Source organism: Oreochromis niloticus, linkage group LG16 (genome assembly GCF_001858045.2).
Source record: "Oreochromis niloticus isolate F11D_XX linkage group LG16, O_niloticus_UMD_NMBU, whole genome shotgun sequence".
Taxonomy (NCBI): Eukaryota; Metazoa; Chordata; class Actinopteri; order Cichliformes; family Cichlidae; genus Oreochromis; species Oreochromis niloticus.
Genome location: NC_031987.2, coordinates 6,514,483 through 6,531,682, shown reverse-complemented (window position 1 = coordinate 6,531,682; position 17,200 = coordinate 6,514,483). Strand labels below are relative to the sequence as shown.

The 17,200-nt window shown below is 40.4% G+C and overlaps 1 protein-coding gene across 16 annotated transcripts in view; it reads left to right on the top strand.

Moving 5' to 3' along the window:
* Nucleotides 1-17,200, top strand: part of tns1b (tensin 1b) — a 190,807-nt gene that overhangs the window by 44,836 nt on the left and 128,771 nt on the right. The window lies entirely within an intron of this gene.

Sequence of the window (17,200 nt, the reverse complement as noted above, 5' to 3'; positions counted from 1 at the left end):
TCAGTAGAGTGCTGACCCTCCGCCAGACACTTTGAATAATTAATGAATGCCAAAAAGGGTTTTAGGGATTTTTTTCAATTTTTTTTAAATCAGGTTTCTCTGTAGGGGCCCAGAAAAGCAATCAAATGCCCTTTACCAGCCCACAGCCTGTAAAGTTTAAAGGCCATGCAAATCCTGTTGACATTCAGGAGCAGTAGGTTATTAACACACCCACTTATTGTGGCCTTTAGACCAAACAGGCAAGTTGATAGGATATGTGCCAGAGTGTCGGTAGCAGTGGCCAGGTGCCTGTCATCTAAGTATAACCACAGTCTCACATATTGGCCTCACACTTCTGTCGGAGCAAATATTGACGTCGGCTGAACCTTCACAGTTTCGAGGGATCAAAGAACTCCTCCGGATGATCGATATCCATTAATGTGCAGACGCTGTAGTGTCAGAGTTGCGTCTCTAAAGGATCGTTCTGGGAATTTGTGTCATCTGAAGAATGTTAGGTTGGTGGTCTTTAGTTGTCTTGACTTGAAAATCAAGACAAGCTGCAAGCCTGTTGTTGCTACTCCAGCCATGCCTTTATGCAAGATGCATGGTCTCATGGTAGTGCCCATTTGTGTAGTCCTTGACTATGCAGACAGAGGGATTTTGGGAGTTCTACAAATGCATGCAGTCTTCCAAAAAGCCGTCACAGTTAAGTATTAATCGAAAGCTGAGTTGTTGAAAAGTTGGCTCTAACAGGAAAGGAAGCCACTTACCAAAAAAAATATTAAATAGCAATAAAACATAGATAAGAAGCCCAAAAACTTCACAGCTGCAACACATAGAAGTAGGTTAGCATATCTCTGTGTAGCACCTACTGTCATCCTGGATGTTTTCTTCTTTTGGCCGTTTTCCGACACGCTCTCTGAGCTCATCTCCTTTTCCACTCTCCCTTTTCTGTCTCTTTCTGTTCGTAGTTAGATTCTGCCCCAATCCTGTTGCCTGAGATTACCTCTGATTGGAGAAAAGTGCTCCGCATGTGTGGCCCCCTTTGAAATACATCACCACTCCTAACCGAAACATCTGCGTTTATGTTACCCCAAATATTTTTTTCTCTCCCTTGAGTGAGTTTGCCTCACAGTTACATTCTGGGTTTGGTGCTGACCCACTTGTTGACATGTTGGGGAGTTTTGTCATCTTTATCTTTGTGTGGCTCCTTCTCACGGTCGTGACTTAGATGAAAAATCATGAACAACAAAAAGGGAAGTTTAACTCTTGCTCATTGATTTATGAGAGATGTTGAGCTTTGTGTAATACCCCCACCCTCCCCTTTTGGTCCTGAGGGACCCCCTCAGCTTTGTCCATGCTTCACTGGGCGCATTGGTCCTAAACCTCCCATGGTATTTTGGCTTTCTGTGACAGGAAGTTTGGAATTCAGAAACGTAATTAGATTGCCTCATGTTACTCAGGTCTAATCCAGGGATACTGACTTCTAGACTGCTGTAAAGTTAGTTTATCTACATTTTCATTGGTGACATTGGACGCCATGCTCATTAAACATTTGTGTCCACTTTAGTAGAAATATTACTTTCTCTGAACAGCTTAACCCACCTGGCCTCTTAGAAAGTTTAATACTTGTCCTTTAAACCTCTGCTTATCCCCAAGTCATGTCTATCACATGGTTTGTTTGAGTCTGGCGAATCCATGACTTTCTGCTTTTGTTACTTTATGATTAAAATGGCCTTTAACCAAATATACTGGAGCCTTTGGCTTGTTTCATGGATTTTATCTTAGTTTTTGACTGTTAAGAAACACTTTGTTAGAATTTTTTTAGGTACCATCTTGTTTAAATAAAGTATATTCTTCACTCTTCCTCAACAACAGTTTTCTACCTTTTGTCTCCCTCTTTGGATTCTGCTTTTGTGCTGGACAATAATTTAATACAGGTGACCTCACTCAAGCTAATGCCTTAGACTTTTGAGAACAAGGAGGGTCAAAGGTGAACATTTGACAAGTAGAACAACAATGTGGACTGGCTGTAGAGTATGCTCTTGAGTGTGTGTAGGTGTTTGAACCTGGTAATAATTAAGGCAGCTAACAGGAAGTGCACTGTGGTACCTGGGGCTACGTTTATTGAAAAACTAATCTGCAATCTGCAGTCACCAGTGATGTACAGGTTTTAACATATTAAAGCTGTACCTGTGCCAGAAAAGAAGTATAGAAACAAAAATTTTAACAAGCAACAAAAATCTGTTGTGGATTTTCACGTCTGCTCTCTGATTATTAGAGGCTCATGCCTTCGTTGTTGGGCTTTAGTTTGACTTCACAAACATTTTCTTTGGAAGAGATGAAAAAGAAGAAGCAGGGAAAAAATGATTACTTGATTATGACTGGATTATGGAAAAAAAAACAAACTCTGGTATTCTGATGTATTTCGATCTCATTACTTACCTGAGCTTTAAACATTACAGTACATCTCATTTAAGAATTGTTACACCCTTGCTAATTAAAGAGACGTACATTCGAACCCTTTCTGCTCACAGTAGGAAGCTGATTGAGAGAAAAATGTTGAAGAAGATTCAAACGTTTACTGTGTTGTTTATCGACCCTATGTTTAGTGCTGAAAGTCACCTTATATGGATATGCTTCATATCTCATGTGTGCAGTAGACTAATTGCAAGCCAAAACATTCCTTACATGTACACGTAGACTCGAATTTTTAAGCGTCTTCAGTGCCAGAGCAGAACTTAGCAGCCAAGTTAAACTTCTGTAAAAAATTTTTAAATACAGCAACAAAGCACAAACACGGTTTAAAGCCAGGAAACATGTCACCTTTTTAATCTGATTCCAGAAATCGAGCACATTTGTGTGAGAGCCTAAGAGGTCTGACATCATGATAAAGAACTCTGTGGCGATTAAGAGAAAGGGCGAGGAGCTTTCTCCTTAACATTGGCTTTTACTTCTGTTTACTAGCCGTCCACTTGCTTGATTTGTCCCGATGAGAGTCACAGAGCTTCTTAATGCCATGATAACCTACAACTTTGGACTTGATCTGAGACCTCATGTGGTCACCTATGCATTCAAGAGTGAGGCCAAACAGCATCAGTGTGGCGCTGACAGCATCACGCTGTGCTGCCCGTGCATTTATCCAAAGGGGATTGGGGGGGCGTCGAGATGCTTTAATTATTTGAATTCATGCTCAGGTGGTTGACTTGGTTTAATTTTGCTGGTGCCATGAATAATTTTCTGCACTTTTTAGATTTTCTTTATATTTTTTGTATTTTTAGATAAGATTTAGGTTGGGAAAAGCAGAAGAAGCTCTCCTCAGGAAATGATAAGATCTAAGATCTAATCATGAGAACAAAATCCCCCAAAACATGTCATCCCCATTCTTCCTTCATCTGGGGTTATGGTTTTAGTTTCACCCGTCCCATCCAAGAGCGTCTGCCTCTGCCAACCCAGCACGATATGGAGCACATGCCGTTTCCTTCAGCAGTTTCCTCCTATGATGAACTTTGGCTGTCTTTGATTAAACCCATTTTTATCCCTCTGAATCTAAACTTTTGGCAGGCACTGTCTGCCTTTTTATTTGGAGCTTGTAGCTCTCCATGTTCCACATGTATAATTTATTTTCATACGCTGCTATATGACAACGCTGTGAGGGAAAGTTCAGAAGGTTCAACTGTTTTCTTTAGACAGAAAGTTTATCTCAGGCGATTTTGAGATTTTCTGTAAAAACAAATGAAGCTGAAATCTTATCACTTGCTTAATGTGGATTTGCTGTAACATTTCGAAACAGATACCTGAGTCCAAGCCAGGAAATGATACTGTAATTGTGTTACAGCAGTAATAAAGAATTTCTTTTGAGGTTGCAGACAGAAAAGCAGCTCTTTAACATTGAATAAGTAAAATAAGAATAAGCAAAGTGGGATCAACAGATTGACACTTAATGCGTTTCCTGTTACATGATTAAATTGATGAGTATCCAGCATTTTCTGTTTTATAAATAAAGTTTGTTTTTAAATTATCTTATTATTATGAAAAAAATATCACAGCCACTGATTATAGTTTGTTTTGCATCTATAATATCATTTTAGATGTGATCTGCAGCTCTTTCTAGGACTTAACTGCTTTCAATGTGAAAATGCAAATGTGCTATGTGATTGGATTGAACCTGGTAAAGCCCTTGTGTGGTTTGTAATAATCCTCAGTATGAAACATCAAGGTTATAACATAAGAGAGCTGACAGAGCTATTGTGTTGCCGATATGGGGTTAATCACACATGTGCTAATGTTAATTTGATATGATGTTCCAAAACCATTTTAGCATGCTAACATTTGCTAATTGGCAATAAACAAACTTATAGAACAGCTGTGATCTGAAATTAGACCTGACCGTAGCACTGAACTCAATGTCTAAGGTATCAGTGAAGTTGGTTAAACTCAAGTGTGATGTCAATGCTTTGGCCACTGCAGGAACTAGTGGGCTGTTTTATGGTGGTCTGTACCTGGTGCATGACCCCCCCCCCCCCCCTTTTTTTTTTTTTTTAGGGTTAGAATAGGTGGAGAAAAGTACCTAATCTAAGTTAGCTACCCCTGAGTGACACTGAATAACTGCTAGGCTGGTTCCTGATTGGTCAAACTTGAAGAACAGTACGCTGCTCCTCTTAAAGGAAGCTTTCAACAATGTAAAATTAGCCATAGAAACTAAAAACAGATAACACAGCAGCACCTCCCTGCATACTTTTTGTCTACTTGCACCATCAGGACTGATGTCATGGTTGAAGCTGTTGCAGCAATATTTCCTTACCGCGTGTGTGTATTCGTTTCTACATTGCTATAGAGAGAGATGCTAAAAGGGGTATTTAGGGTGTATGCATCCTAATAGCCCCCCCCCCCCCCCCCCCCCCCAACAAAAAAGTTCATACAACCTTGGATCTGCCTTGCATCCTTACACTTGAAAGGGGTTGAATCTAATGAGCATGTAGACCATGTTTTTACCACATTTACACGCTCAGATGAAACAGGCTGTTGGAAAAGTGTTGACCTAGCTGTAGTTTAAAATCCAGGATTGTGCTTTAATCTCAAAGGATAAAACTAAAACTTTGGCAAACATTTTTCCACGGACCCACAGCTGTGACTTTCTTCTCAAAAGTTGCCTTAGACTCATGTGGTAACTTCCAGCAAGACTTTCACTTCATCTTCGGTCCAACCACAGAAATCTCTGTCTACCTGTGCAGTGTTTTTAGAAAACAAACCAGCCTTCTCTGTCATGTTTGCAGAAAGAACACACACATGCATGTTGTCTGTGAATAGGGAGGTTAATATGTATTTACTGGGTTGCAGATAGAGATTTTTTCTGAAAATGGAGGTTAAATAGATGTAGGCTAAAAACCAAACTGCTAGCATGGTTGAAAACAAAATTTAGCCATTTGGACAGACCCAATATCTGCGTTTGATCCATCTCCTCCAAACCCGCCCCCAAAAATTACCTTAGGTCAACATTAACAGAAGATGTTCAACAGAACAGAAAATTGTTGGCACTGGCAGAATTCATCTTTTTCAGTACCAAATAAAATGTTCTGTCATATTTTCTATTTTGGAGGTTTCTTCCTGTTAAAAAGGAGCTCTTCCTTCTCACCATCACCAAGTGTTGCTCATAGGGCAGCGGTGTCCAAACCCAGGCCTCGAGGGCTGGTATCCTGCAGGTTTTAGATGTGTCCTTGATCCATCACAGCTGATTTAAATGGCTAAATTGAACTAAAATGAACTAATCAATTGATTCAGGTGTTTAGACCCAGGGTGATATCTAAAACCTGCGCGACCTAAATATCTAAATACCTAAATGTGATATCTAAAACCTCGAGGCCTGCCGTTGGCCGAGCCTGTCATGGGGGATCGTCTGATTCTACTTCATGAGGAACCTACTGGTTGGTGTGGTGTTCTGCGTTAAAAATTCAGGACTTAAGATAAAAAGTCACAGATTGTGTCATTGTTGTGTTTTGGTAGGAGGGTTGAACACCTCCATTGTCCCCTACCTTTCTCCATTGCTCCCTATGCTACCCACAAAGTTGAATGAGTACCAGATTGTGACAACTTAGGAAAGATGACTGCTGTGAGTTACTCTAATGCCAATGCTCTGTGAAAAAGAAGGGATTTTTCCCCCTCTCTTTACTTCTGGATGACTGAGTAATTTCCTCCTTGAGATCCACCTCACTGAAATGAAATGCCTGTAGAGTCAGAGGAAGTAAAGGGGAGGAAGGAGAGACTGGACTGGAATGCCTGGGGTGCATTTTTCCCCCCTAAATGAAAAGCAGGTGACTGTTCATTGTAAGACTATTGGGTTAGTGGGAACCGGAGAGCGGAAGGAAAGCTTTGGGGGAGCTCTCTTCTTTCTGGTATTTAGCTGTGAATTGTTGCTCACTGCACTTGTTCTGTAGTGGGTTGCTGACAATTAAGGGATTCAGAGAAACTCCCTTCTTCAACTGCTGAATGTATTGTAACATGCCATTCAGAGCAAGGCAGTTAATTGGAGCCAGGCTTGTTTTATGTGCTCTCACTTTCTCCTCGAGAGTTGACCAAGAAGTCATTACAAAGCTATCTGGATGAGCTTTGTGGAAATATTTTGTAAAGTTACTGTTCTGTCATTAGCCTATGAAAATATCAACAATGCACTGGTGGTAATAGAAAATTAAGCCTCTGCTTGGCATGCAGCTTGAGGCTGGAAGTGTTTTTCTGTCTGACTGAAGCTGAATAATAGTCATAACAAATTAGTTTTGTTGAGGTTCAGTTAAAGACAGAATAACACTGCTACAAACAAGGCCCGTGCACATAATTGCTAATTGGCATCGGATGTGAAAGGAGTCAAAGGCTAAACAGAAATGTGAGAATCAGCTGAAAATGGTGTTGTAGGAGTTTGTGAAAGGAAGAACAACACTCACTGTTGTTGTGTAAGCTCATGTTTCTCATACTCCTAACTTCATCCTTACTGTTTTGTACATGCTAATAGGCTAGATGCATTTTTTAATCTGCATTAATTCAATTGATTGTCTGTTTATTTTGAAAATATCCCTTTAAAACTGCCCAGAAGTTAAAATGTTCTTTTTTTTTTTTTTGTCTAAATAGCAGCCTAAAAGTATTCAGCTTTGTTTAATAGATATAAACAATAATCAGCAAATTTTGACATTCATAAGACTAGAAATTGTGAACTTATTGCGGTTATTATATTAATTTTCTAAAAAAAAAAAACAAGGCAAATCCGATAGACCTTTTGATGGCAGTACCACAAAGAGTTGCAGGATGGGCTACACAGTCGTAATACTTGATGCCTGACGTATTTTGTATGCAAAACAATATCTGGATAATCTAGAGCTGTTTTAGATACAAGTCATGCTGAAAGATGAGGTATAAATTGAGCTGTTTTGACACCGTTGCCAAAGGCGTGTGTATGTTTGCACAGGGGTGGCCAAACCTTTGCATGCAACTGTCAACTCTGCCTTTAAGAATCACAAAGTCTTCAGTGTTATATTGTGTTGGATCATTTAAAGACATGTTAAGCTCTTCTTTATTTTCTATCAAATCTACTGTTACCATGGAGAATGTTCATATTAAATAATAATGAGGTCAGAGTAGATACAACTAATCCCTGGGAGACTAAGCACAGGCCTTGTTAGGCAAAATGCTCGATTTCAGACAAATTTTTTTTTTCTACTTTCGCATCACAGCTTGGGTTGAGCCCCTCCCTCCTACTCTTCAAGCTGTTTGCAAGCGGCAGCCAATCCAGAGGAAGTGGACTTAAAACTAGAGGAGCTAATATGGCTCGTTTCAAACTGAGGGCCTCCACCAAAGCCCGGTGTGGGATAAATGAGGATTATTTTGAACTGTGACTCTAGCAGAGCTACTCCAGTAGAGTCCATGATTACATGAGTCCTGGAGATGTTATAGCTGTTGCATTGACATATTTGAACAGGTTTATACAGGCCGTTAAGCATTAGATTACTGGTAACATTAGCAGTCTTGCCTCATTAGTTCAAAGACAGCAATTACCTGTATCTTTCATCACTGGTTAAGAGGGAGCATTACAAAGTTTAGCACCACTTTACAGGTAGCATTTGCATCTGGCAGTAACTCGTCCTCAGATTTCTCAACCGAAGTTTAAGTGCTGTTAAAATTATTCAGGTTTTTTTTTTTGGCTAGTGTCAAAGCTTGAATAAATTTTTTTAATGACCCCCATTTTAAACCCACTGTTATAGTCTTGCTTCATTCTGATTGGTTACACAGTTTAGGTACCAGTGAAAAAGATTTAATATACTTTGTAAGGTTTGTAAAGTTTCCAAGGAGAAAGCCTTTTTTTCTGACTATCTACCCCCCCATGATATCATGAATTTAGACGGAAAGAGGATAGAGGTTGAGGTTGTTTTGGATTGACTTGAATTGATGAAGGTAGTGTGTGGAGGAAAGGTCAGGTCGTGGGGAAGAGGAGATAGGTTAGAGGTCAGTTGTCCTTTGCCAGCTGAGATGAAGAATAGCAGCCTTTTGTGAAAAGGGACCGTCCTCTGGAGGATGGGAGGGGGGGTCGTTACAAAAGTATTAAAAGCTTTTGAGAAATCTTTCAGAAATTCTATTTGCAGTCATCTGAAATTAGTTTTGCTTGCACACTCATTGAGTCAGTGAGCGTTACATGTGTATACACAAAAACACAGATGGAGACATGCAGTGATCACTCCAATGCATCTTGTTAAAATGTCCATCCATGCATATGGTGTCCCATATGAGAGACGGTAGTGTGCTAGCTGGCTCATTAACCCAGCTGACTGCAAAGGTCTCGGTTAGTCTTCTGGCCTCAGCGGGAAGAACAATAGTGTCTGATTGGTGGGGGTCAATAACGAAGCACTATACTGTGTGTATGTGTGTATATGCTATTCACTGCCTCCATTCATGCTGTTGGAAATCGACACAGAAGGGGAGGACGGACGGCTGGTGCTTGTCCGTCTCTTCTGTTGTGGTGGCTTCTTTCTCACTGCTTCTCACTACAGCTGAACAATCACAAAACACTTACTTTTTTCTGCATGAAAAGTTCTATTTTCTTATCAATATGAAGACAAAATATCTTTTTTTGTTGTTGTTGTTTTTGTTTTGTTTGGTTGGGGGGTTTTTTGTCATGGGGAGTGGTGTCATTGTTAGTTTCTAGGACCAGTTTAAGTGGAGAACAAGCAAATACTGTGGACTTTTCCAGCAACACTTGTTTAGTCAGGAATTGCAGGGTAAGATAGTAGGGTAGTAGCAGTAGCTACATCTTTTGTTTCTGTAATTCTTGACATTTTAAATTCAGTTGCTGCGCCACCAAATGGTGGTTTTGGAGAAATGTTACACCCCTGCTGTCTAGCCAGCTGTAACTGATGTAACAGATGTAACTTTTTTTTCTTTAACACAAATAAATTAAATTGTGTTGCACCATATTAATTGCCAGTATCGTGGCGTGAATGGGGCCATCTCAGACTTTCTAACTTGTAATTTTTTATCCCCATTTTTTTGATGTAATTTTTGTCCCATGATGGCACTTTTCTCTGCTGACTGAGTGCTAGCCTAACTTGCCTACTTATCTTTAGGTGACATCTAGCTAGCTTACTCCCATCTTCCTACACTTAGCCTTGTTATTTTGTTTTCCATGGATACCTGGATGCTACACTTGACTATGATTCCTGCTGGAACAGCAATGCTGAGCACTTTAATTTCTTTATAACCCTGATAAACTCTTTTTAGCTGTCAGTGGTACTTCTGTTTCTGTGTCTTGCCTTTGGGGACAGTGAACATTTGAACCTGGAAGTGGCTGATATGAAATTAAACTTAACAAATACATTTGGGTTTTTTTAACTCACATTGACTGTGATAATGCCTCGTGTAGCCTTCTAGTACAACAATAGCTAATTGTTTTATTTTACTGACTTGTCCTAGAACAAGTCCCAATGATTTTACTGGTGGGCGATCGTGGCTCAAGAGTTGGTAGTTCGCCTTGTAATCGGAAGGTTACCGGTTTGAGCCCCGGCTCGGACAGTCTCGGTCGTTGTGTCCTTGGGCAAGACACTTCACCCGTTGCCTACTGGTGGTGGTCAGAGGGCCCGGTGGCGCCAGTGTCCGGCAGCCTCGCCTCTGTCAGTGCGCCCCAGGGTGGCTGTGGCTACAACGTAGCTTGCCATCGCCAGTGTGTGAATGTGTGTGTGAATGGGTGAATGACTGGATATGTAAAGCGCTTTGGGGTCCTTAGGGACTAGAAAGCGCTATATAAATACAGGCCATTTACCATTTACCATGATTTTACTGGTGTGCTGAAATAACCATTTTAGCCATATCACACTGAAAGCAAAATTCATAATTACTAAAAAATGTGGTTTTTGTCAAAAGTTTGTATCAGATATTGTAAAGACAGTTTAAAAATAAACTTTACTTTGCTCACACATTCCTACTTCATGACTTTGATCCTTTAATATTTTGTGTTGTGTGTATGGTATACGGGTTTTTTTTATTGTTTTTATTATTAAAAGGAATCAAATTTTGCTTGCAATTCTACTTCTTTCTGTACTTACTTTTTTTAAAAAAAACTTTACTTTTACAGCTTTTACAGCTGACAGACTGGACACTGAATTGAGCAGTAAGGCCAAGTGTCAGAGGCATGTGTACCCATACAAACATGGTTCTGTGTGTATATGAGGTAATGCATCAAGTGCCAGTGTAATCAGAGGTGAAATCAGTGTGTGTAAATACGTAGGTCTCTGCATGAGTCACATGTGGGAAGCAGTCGAGGGAATAGTTTAGAATTCAAAACTTGAGGAGAAAAACAGCCTCTTGGTTACCTTATTCAGCTGGAATGTCTGTCGCCAAGCAGAGTCTGGAAGGGTTTATCTCCATACTATAACATTACCTAATACATGCTGAAGCTGTGTGAACAGTATGATTCTAAAACTTCATATCCACTGCAAGAAAAACAGTGCTATCTGAAATCTAAAACTCAGCATTGGACAAATGTGTTTCAGATGTTTAAAAAAAAAAATCTCAAATTTGAGTTTAATTTTTCTGCCATTAATCAAATTATGGCGGTTTTTCGCTACGTGACGAGATCATGTTTCTGTAATTGTGCATTTTGAGTTCTTGGACAACACTGTTTCCCCTGCCATTGCCTTTGGGAGGTACCCCATGCCCCCAGTTTGACCCATAACCCTCCCATGAAGCCAAAGAGGAGAACAAAAAACAAAATGATGAATAAAATTGCCCATCATTTAATGTCTACTTATAGTAGTCAATAAAATAAACACAGTTTTGTGTTTTAGATTGTAATTACCAGTGTTCTAATATATGTATACACAAGACATTTAATATGAGGACACAATGCATGGAGGATCTGCTGTGGAGGAATGGCTGAGTGCAGCCTGCAGCTGTGCAGAGGTTTTTGGCTGTAGTTGCCTCTGATGGACACCTTGACCCAGCGTAGGAGATATATTGGGACTAAATGCTGGCCAAACAAGTGGGGGCACTGATGATAATACTGTCCACACACTGTTTTTTGTGTTCTGAAGCCACTGGCTTGAAAATGTAGTAATTCATTAGTGTTCATCAAACAAATAACTAATCCTATCACTGACAAAATAAATCAACCAGAACTAAAAACTAATCAGAAACCACTACATCATTAAAATGATGTACTGAGAAATATTTTTAAAGCAAAGATTGAAAACATAAGCAAACAGTTGTTGAAATGCGTCATTTGAAAATGATGAACTCGACCACAAAGTGTGTTTTATCCCTCCAGCACAATGTTGACTCTTTACAGGCAATGTGTCAGTTTAGCGATCAAGAAAATCCAAATCGTGATTTTTTTTAATTTTTTTTTTCTGAATCTCAGTAGAAACATCACGTTCTGTAAATTGTTGTTGTTTTTTTTAAACTGCAGATATTAAAGCCCAATGTGCATCAGGCTAGAATCTTGCAAAAGTGGTGGATGTAAAACTTCTGCTGCTGATGGGTGGATAGCTGGTGCTGGTGAAAGCATGAGCAGCTTTCATGCTGAGCCCTGTCAACCACAACAGTCCACGGAGCCCAATACAGATAAAAATAACAGGTCTTTTAACCTTAATCAATACTATGTTGTTAAAATTTAACATCGAAACCTAGTGTTCCATTAAAGAGGAAAAATCTGGTTTAAACTTTTTGATTACCCTTTTGTTACTGTTCCAGGCTGTGCCTAAAACTGAACTGGGAAAAGTGGAAAGGTAGCAGCTGCTAAGCGAAGACCTTCCTCTTCTTTCTATAACTTTTAGGAATGAAAAGTGTAAAATGAGGGTGGAATTTGTGAGTGATGGTCGGTTATTTCTGCACATATGTGTATGAATGTGGGATGTAGGAGGTCTGTTCATCTGTGTGTATGTATTTGCACATCTTTATGCACGAGAGTGCCTGTTTTGCCCATGCGTGCTAATGAGTGTTAGGCAGGAGATTATGTGTGCGTCTCTAAGGGAACGGGAGTCTGTTCCCAGGAGCTGCAGTGCCTGAGTTGACGAGGGGGGGGTATTTGTACACCCTGACCCCAGCTTTCGGGGGTCCCGGGTGGTTGTCTGAAACCATTTCCTTCCTTTGTGGCCCATTTGAGAGCCTGAAGTGTGACGCAAATGTGAGGGACAGAGTCCATTTGCATGGGCCGCTACAGGTTGAAACAAAAAATGATCAGCTTGGGCTTCATATCCCGTGAACGCACTCGCAGGGACGTCTTTAATTCTGCAGATCTGTGCTCCCCACCCCCATAGGTCTCCTCATCATCCTCAGTCGACTCCCCCGTATACTCCACCCCCGAAACAATAAACCAACTCTGAGAGCCCCGGGTGCATCGCTAATGATCGGAAACAATTAAGGGTTGACAAAAGGGAGCGTCCTGCTATATTGCTGCGCGCCGTATTTACATTTTGGGGTTAAATGACTGAAGCGCAGATTTCTGGTGAGGGCAAGAGGACTCAGACGGGTGTGTTGAGGAGTTCTTTCTTTTGTGTAGCTGTGTGAAGGAGGATGTCTTGGACTACTTGGCACTCGAGTGATACTGCAAATTTAAACCTCTCAAAGTCAAAAGAATTTCAGCTCGAGTATCCTCTATGCACATTACACTCCTCCAGCCTCATTTTAACCGCTCTACCCACAGAAATCAGAGAATAAAAATGTACAAACAAGACAAGTGGCATAACAGTGAACGACTATACCCTCCAACCCCCACCACCCCCACCCTGGCTGTCTGACTGGTTAAGTCCTGGTGTGTGAATGGATAGAAGGCTGGGAGAGTGTGAGAAGGCTCAGGAGCGGTCAAAGAGGCCGCTGAATAGACTCCTGGATTGAGACATCCTGCCTGTTTAACACAGTGCAGTGTAGTGTGTGTGTGGGTGGGTGGGTGGAAGAAGGGGTGAAAGAAAGGTGAAGTTTGTTATAGACAAGGAATTGCAAAACATTGTCTCATTACTAAAGAGAGAAGAAAAATACCTATATCTATAAAATACCTCTACTTATGACAGGAAATGGATTTAGATTAGATTTGTTTTTATAGTTTAATGACTATTCGTAACCATCATGACCATCACTAGTTCGTGATTATAGGTCCACAGGAACTCCCAAAGTTATTAAAATGAATTTCCTTGTGCATGGAGAAAGCATCTACCTCTGTTCCACTGCCGACAGTACTCAGGTCATCATAGGTGTGTGAAGCCAATGTGACATAAAGGTAGATTAAACAGAAATGATGGATGATAAAAGAAGGATGGCTTTTTTAGTGGGAGGTTGTATGCCACAGCGAAGAGATGAACTCTGGTTTTAAAAAAGGAAGCCAGCGAGTTTGATGTTCTGTGTTTCACCCGTTAGTCGTGTCTCTCCCTGACTAATCAGTGGTCTGCAGGATATTCATGTCACCCTTTGGCTTTGGCTCCACTGTAGAACTTTTGCTGATGAGAAAAAAAACAAACAAACTACTGAGTGGTGTTCTCCTGTGTCATGTAATGTTGAAGCTGTGGAGATGTGCATCAAAATCTGAGTGAAAACAGGACACAAAGACCTGTAGCCCTGAGTGGAAATGACGGGCTTCTCATTGAGGATAACCATGTGATGGGATTTCACTTGTGGGGAGAATTAGGATGATCAGGTCTCCCCAGCAACTGACACCTGGGTTTGCAGTGTGTTACATTTCATTTTCCATTTATTTTTACGTTACCTGCTTTACATTATGTTAACATTTTGATACTCTAGCTTGTTTTATAAACAGATTCCTGTAATTTTTTTATTTCACTAGAGACATCTGGGAGCTTTCTTTTACTGTTAGCTTAATTTACTGTATTGTTATGATGCAATGTACAATTTTATTTTATTTTTTTAATGAAATTTAAAATATACTAGTGGAAGCAGAGTTCATGAGAGTTCACCAAAGAGTGCACTACTGCCTCACATCCTTTCCAAAGTATCGTTGTGGTAATTGCATCCAAAACAGGTGATGTCATTGTAGCCCCCACAGGACTTAATGACTGTTTTTGATTGTGTGGTTTGAGAATAGACATTTGACAAAAAGCAATTTAAAGGCAGGTGTTCCTCCAGCCACCTGCCTGCTGATAGTATAGACTCTTTATGTTGACAGTTGATTCCCCAACAGCCTGGAAGTAAAAACAGTGTTTCTGTATAAACGTAATCTGTGCTCTGCCTCATTCCAGCAGTATCAGTGTCCATTAAATTTGGTGTAATTTGGCAAAGCTCAGACATGCTTGAATTACTGTGACAGAGTATGCGATTAAACCCACATATCAGGCTTTTCCAGCTTCTCAAAGTCTAAATCCATATCCAAAGTCTTAAACCAGGTGCCAGCCAGGGCCTTGGCAAGATGGATATGGGTGCCAACCAGGGACCTTCACCCCTCCTCAGAAAAGCCCCTTTGCCAACATGGTGCATCCTGCGCATGGTCATTATTTCAGTCTAACTAGATTAAGCTAATCGCATTATGTTGTGGCAAGGCATAGTTGGGAGATGGAATGAAGGGTCGGCTGTCCTGCTGTTGCCATGCGGCTCTGAAAAACAAACAGTGAAGTGCCGCATAGAGCTGTTAGAGTATGTTTAAGTTGCTAAACCTCTGGATAAGCTCGTGAATCAGAGAAACCATCAATTTTGAGAAAGTGTAATGTATCATAAAGCTGTAAAGCCTTATTCACAGCGCCAGCCTTTTGAATGTTATTTTTTAAGCCCTCTGGAGAGAGATGTCTGCTACCAGAACATACTGACACCACGATCTTGCTAAAACTTTTTTTAATATGGTGGATCTTTGCTTCAACACCATGTGGAAGTTGACAGGATGGATAATCGTGTATTTCTGTAGAGTTCTGAAGCCTCGAGATGATGGTTTTCATCATTGACATCTTGGCGTTTTGAACCCAGATGTGCATGCAAGTGTGGATGTTTCTGTGAAGCTGTATGACTTGTAAATCACAAATTCTTGAGCATATCCTGAATGATGTTCTTGTCTGATGCCTAGAATGACCAATATTTGCAAAAAAGACTTTATTAATATGACAAGAAATTATTGATTGGTGTCATAAACTCTTCAGGAAAGTCTTTACTGAGATCAAGGCTGAAGGATGTTTTCCGACTTCTGTGGGACAAGAGATGTTTCTGCCACCACTGGTATTGTCCCCTGATGCCTGTTTCATGCAGGTTTCATGCAGTTCTGCACTGGCTTCAGATTTCACACTAAAAAAATTGCATCTGTCTTTGTGCCAGTCAGCGATATCTAATGGATGACACTATTGAGCCTGTATGATAGGAAATGCTGATAAATCGTAAAAAACCTACATCAACAAGTTTTGACAATCCTCCTCGAGTCCATGGAAATGCAAGAATAACAGCTTTTGCCCTTTAAAGGAAATGTTGAAGGCCTGTCATACCTAAACACTGACCCCGGTTTTAAATCTTTGTCAAGTCTTGTTGAGTCATTTTAGCGTTTGCGGTGTTGAACTCGATGTTATGTTAGAGAGTAACCTGAAATATTACCTGCTTGTGTTTTAACTGCTTCCCAGATGACATTGCATTGAGGAAATCCAGGCTCAGACAGCTGTAATCACTAATATGAATCAAGTTCCAAGAAAGCCTAATCATACAATTCCCATGATGCCTTTGATGTTGCCTATTAGTTGTACAAAACCAGACCAGAACAAATCTAGAAAAGACTGTTAAAAACCAAACCATGTAAATCCAAACCTCTCTGGAATTACATATCTAACAGTGCAAAGAAATTACAACTATTGTTGTTACAGGGAGTGTAGCACTTTGATGACCAGTTAGCTTTACTGTAGAGCAGTTAAATGGGAAGACAGACTACACACTTAGTCCAACAGATACTTAGTTTGATTTATAATTGAAGCGTTATTCCTGTGCTGTCATTTCTCACTCCGCTGCCTTCCGACAAGATTCCTGTTTGGACTGAGGAGAATAAAAACGGAGGGGGGCATTAGTGGTTTTAAGGTTGTGATGGTTGGTGGTCTGGCAGCTCTTTCAGAGAGGGAACTACTTGAGTTTCCTTCTAACATGCTCAATATGTCTCTGTGGTCTTCCAGTTTGAGAATTCCTGTACAAGAAGTCCCCCAATTTGCGAACCACATGGCCACTTTTAGTCCTGTCCGGCATGTGCACACACACACACACACACACACACACACACACACACACACACACACTCTTAATGGAAGCCTCATGGCTGAACGCCATGCTAGCGGGCACTTCCTGTGTTGAAAACACATCCATTTTCTCTCTTTCATCCCAGTGCTGAAGGTATGTAGAGTTGAGGCACTTAGATTCATGAAAAAATCCTACACATGCATGGAGATGTTTACAGAGAAATGTATTGCCTAAAAAAAATTTGCTTTTAAAAATTCAGTAGGATTGCAGAGGTATTACATGGTGCTATACTGTCAGTGTTGTGTAAGTTTGTTTTGCAGTTCTTGCCCAATGCATTTCAGCCTTTTCTAATTAAATATAAAAGTGTCTTTAACAGTACAATCCTTTAGGCTGTTATTCCCTTAAGACACAAACTGAGACCAGCTGAGCAAAAAAACAACAAAAATTATGTCACGTTTCCCATGATTGAACATTTTGGGAGGGGGGGGGGGTCTTATGGAAATATGACGCACGTTTCTCATAAAGACCCTGCAGGAGTCAGTCTCACTTTTGT